Source organism: Poecilia reticulata, unplaced genomic scaffold (assembly GCF_000633615.1).
Source record: "Poecilia reticulata strain Guanapo unplaced genomic scaffold, Guppy_female_1.0+MT scaffold_181, whole genome shotgun sequence".
NCBI lineage: Eukaryota > Metazoa > Chordata > Actinopteri > Cyprinodontiformes > Poeciliidae > Poecilia > Poecilia reticulata.
In genome coordinates this window covers 126,389-131,077 of record NW_007615018.1, presented here as the reverse complement: position 1 = coordinate 131,077, position 4,689 = coordinate 126,389, and the positions used below count along the sequence as shown (strand labels likewise).

At 44.1% G+C, this 4,689-nt stretch overlaps 1 long non-coding RNA gene across 1 annotated transcript in view; it reads left to right on the top strand.

Annotated features, from left to right (window-relative positions):
- The first annotated feature begins 2,462 nt into the window (after positions 1 to 2,462).
- LOC103460081 (uncharacterized) overlaps positions 2,463 to 4,689 on the top strand; it is a 9,657-nt gene continuing 7,430 nt past the window's right edge. The window contains exons 1-2 of the long non-coding RNA XR_532851.2: positions 2,463 to 2,624; positions 2,867 to 3,140. This is a non-coding gene — a long non-coding RNA (uncharacterized LOC103460081). The remainder of the gene's footprint in view (positions 2,625 to 2,866; positions 3,141 to 4,689) is intronic.

The following is a 4,689-nucleotide window of genomic DNA, read 5'->3' as shown; positions in this document are numbered from 1 at the left end:
TATCTATGTGTAGATTATCTATGTGTAGATTATCTATGTGTACCTATAGCATGCTAAGTGTTTTACTCTGTTCAAAACTGTTAATGTGATTCTATGAATATGATTCATTGTTTTAGAGTTTAAGGAAAATTTCCTCATTGATCAAATAGTTTTGTGTTATTTTTTCATATAAGACTCAACAGAAAGTAACATAAATGTCACTGTAACAACAAAACTGTGGATTTTTGCTTGAATCTGTTTAACAACCTGGTTGTTTTTCTTCTGTTCCTAATCCAGAACCAGGTCGTCTGATTCTGGATGCTCATGTCAGAACCAGGGAATCCCAGACTTTCAGACTCCGTGTTGGACTTCGCTCCGTTTCTCTGGCAGGTTTTCAATGATAGAAAACGTTTTGCTGCCGTCGCTCAGGGTTTAACTCTGATACCAGAACCAGATAACTGGGTCCCGTTTGTCTTCTTAACAATGATGATAAAATCCGTCCTTCATTCAATTATTGATGAAACTCAATCTGGTTTTATGGCAAATATTCATATTACAGATAATATAAAGTTTGTTTTGGATATTTTAGACGATCCTGATCATGATGATGGTTTTATCTTTAGACTCTTATAAAGCAAGAAATCCTTTACTGGTCATTAAAACCTTGAACCAAAGCAGCAGCAGCTCCGTCTGTCCTGGATTCATCCTGTCAGAGGAACCAGGCGGTCCGTTTCCCGTCTGGTGCTTTAGTGGACCATCAGATTAAACTGGTCCTTTAAAGACACCAGTTTAAATCTGGTTACTGTAACAGCCAGCAGATGCTGCTGCTTATTTTTAAAGAATCAGAGCCAGGGCTGAAAGTAAAGGGGGGCGGCAGGGAGGTGCTGCTACCCCTAAAAGGTTCAGTGGGGTCCGCAGTACCTGCTAGAGAGGAGCAGCTGTAAAACATGAACGGATTCACTGTGAGTTCACCCACTRATCAGCCGTGACTGATTAGTTTTTAACAACAATCTAAAACACTTAATCAGTTAATAAATAACTTGTTTCCATTTCATATCGTTTCTGAACTGATCGTGTTTAACTAGAGCAGCGGAGCAACATGTGGATCTGAAGGTTTAGAGTCTCAGGNCCATGTCCCCATGTCTCCATGTCTCCATGTCCCCATGTCCTCATGTCCCCATGCCCTCATGTCTCCATGTCTCCATGTCCCCATGTCCATACTGAAGCTGGTTCTTACGTCTTATTTGCTCTAAGCTGTTTTTAGTGTTTTAACTGGTTTGTTTTCCTCTCAGATGAAAACTTTCTCAGAAATGCTGCAAACATCAGGCGTCTGTTTGCTCTCACCCTCACGTGCACGTGCTCACGTGCACGAGCACGTGCACGGCTGCTGGCTCTCACAGAGACGCCTGATATGGTTCAGGCTCACACTGACTCACTCCGCCGGGACTTTATGGAGTTTGTTTCCTCCCCTGTTGGAAGATAAGCTCTATTAGCTCAGCCATAAATCCTCCTCCTCCTCCTCCTCCTCCTCCTCCTCCTCCTGCTCAGGCTCAGCTAGCGCTGAGGATGAACGTCTGTCAGGTTTTCTGCTGGTAGGAGAGGAAAAGTTAACACTGAAAAGTTGAAGGAATCAGACAGAAACTCTGAATATTGAAAGAAAACATTTTTGACCTTTGACCTGCATCAGGCCCCTGCAGAGTGCAGCCAACCCAGTGTGATCCGACGGGTCGGGCTGACGTCAGAACTGAACCAATAAGGCGTCCGGTGGAGTCACTGGTTGCCATGGTGATTCCCGCCACAGTAGGAAGGCACGTCAGAGTCAGGACTGAGACACGCTGAAGTCCCGAGGCGGAACCTTTGTATTCATGTGTTTCTGGTACGCCTGTAAATCCGACGCACAGCTGCATTGSTAACAGCAGCGATGAAGCTGCTTCTAAGATCTGACGGATAAAACACTGTTGTTGTGTTTGAGTTGTGCGAACAGCAGTTAGCCTACCAGCGAAGCTAAGCTAGCCTCAATAGCATCTGAATGCTAACAGGTAGCACGCTTCATGAATTATAATTGATTTATTGTTTTTCTGTTTCTATGATAAAAGTCTGGTGTTTTCAGAAACGTCATCATTCATTTTATTTCTTTATGGATTGTGTTTATTTATAGAGCTGTGGAGCGTGACGTCGCTGCTGCAGACGCAGGGACATCAGCGCCATCTTTGGGGCCCATAAACATAACCGACAAAAACAACAGTCTTTTTTTAATCCAAGTTACTTAAAATATTTTAGCTATGGTGCGAACCTGCTGCGCTATTGTCTGTAATGTCCGATCACACGACTGAAACGGTAAAAAGATGGAAAACGGACTTTAGTTTCACTGTTTTCCTGCTTGAAACAACGTGAGGAGGCTAAGCTGAGGAGGCTAAGCTGAGGAGGCTAAGCTAACGGCGTTAAGCTAACGGAGCTAAGCTAACGGAGCTAAGCTAACGGAGCTAAGCTAACGGCGTTAAGCTAACGGAGCTAAGCTAACGGAGCTAAGCTAACGGAGCTAACGAGAAGGAGACAATGTCCTGGATCAGCGGTGAGACGTCCTGATATTTACCTTCTCCAACATCCCCAGATACCTGCAGCTTTGCTCCACACATTTCATTCTGGTGAGTGTCTGAATTCGCTTTGTTGGTTTTGTGTCATAATTTATTTCTCTGTGATTTTGTCCGAGTGTTCATGTTCCGTTTCTGTTGAGCTCATTTAGGTCGGGCTCATGTTGTTTAGGTAGAACAGTCYGAGTTTTGTCAGTGGACATCGAGGTTATGACATTACTGTGAAGTAACTATTTTACTAGTGTTRTCAGGTTTACAGCTTTAATACTGAYATGTTCTGATWTGTCCTCTTAAAGCCAAACCGACGTGTGACATGGATGAGCTCCATCCTGACTGGGTCCAGCGCTGAATGAGGGTCACTGAGGTCAACGGCACAATGTCGGACCGACATGGCGTCAGTTAAAGAGGCGAAACCATCAACAAGTTACTGAGACTGTTTTCATGATTTACCCCAGAAGAGATAAATGATGAAAACACAGTAGAGGCAACAGAAGAGGAGCAGGTTGGAGAGACTGAGGAGGAAGAAACCAGGAGAGAAGATCAGCTGCAGACTGAACAGGAACCATTTGGGTAGGAAGTGGCTGTTTTCTCTCATTTAATCATTAATGTATTAAACATTCATGAATCGTTTGATTCAAGCTCTTCAAGCTGCATGTAGGTGAAGAAATGAATCACATTTAAAGTCAAAATGTGATGTTTAAATATTTCAGGTAATAAACATGTAATGAAATAAATAGGATCCGACGAGACAAAGACAACAGGAGGGTTAAATACGCAGGGAGGGAAAATGAGACGCCAATTTCACACACATGTTGAGTTAATGGCACGATTTGGAAGCTATTGAAAACGTTTCACATTAAAATGATTTAAAATATTGAATATGACTTAACAGGACAGTGTGCCTCGTGTAACAGCATGAATTAACACTTTTAGCATCAGTTGGTCACAAGACGAGGCATTTATTTACAGGAGTGTTTGGAAATTAACGGTCCGGATGTGAACCTCCCCTGCCAGCATGCCCAGGTGGGCCCCATATGGGCAAAAGGATGGGGCCCACCTGGGCATGCTGGCAGGGCTTGGGGAGGGAGCAGTGGAGAACAGCTGGCTGAAATTAGCGTTCATAAATCGGCTCAACCTTTAGCTAAACGCCCCTTACTCCTCGGAGCGCGAACATCCAGGATCCAACCTGAAAACAACTTCGCTGCAGTCGGTAAGAAAACACCGGTGGTGTTCCGACTCGATTGCTCTGGTCTGTGGCCACCAAAGATGGCGCCGAGCGACTCCGCGAGACGTAAACGTCCAAAGCTCCATGTCGGATATTTAAAATGTCTTCCAGTCTGTGGCTGCCGTTCAGCCACACACATCCAGCCACACACATCCAGCCACACACATCCAGCCACACACATCCAGTCACACANGAGCTGATCACCTGTTCAGGTTGTTTCACCTTTGACCTTTACAGCCGCTGTAGTTTCTGAACGTTCAATAAACACAAACTTGGACTAATGACCTCGATCTTTGTGAGTTTACGTCATTTACAACAAACATCAAACACGGTAAATATGTTTCATTCAGTATTTAACAAACTAATGGTTCCGGCCGCTCGGATCCGATTGGCTGCTGGTTGGAGGAAGCTGACGGAGGTTTGAGAGGCGGCCATATTTGTGGTTTGTGGAGAAGAGACGAGTGATGAACAATGACGAGAATTAATAAAAGCGAGTCGCTTGTCATTGTGTTTGTCCTCTTTGTTCTCGGCTCGTTTCATTTTCATCTCACCACAGAATCCATCCTCAATAAAGGCCTTTATTTGTCTCCCAGGAATCCACAGCCACACATTATGAAACCATAAATAATAAGAGCCACAAAGATTAGATTAACACACAGAAGGCTTTAATGAAAATCAGAGCCGTTCATCAAAAACACATAAAAACATGTCGCCTACAAGCTCATGGAGCTCATTACTCACATGTGAAAACAGAGACAGCGATGCTGTGCAACATGCGTCATGTTTTCTCCTTCAGTCCACATTCATCTGTTCTGAACGCAACGCAGAAGCTGCTTTCTACAGCTAACCAGCGCTAACACAAGCTAAACCAGCGCTAACACAAGCTAAACCAGC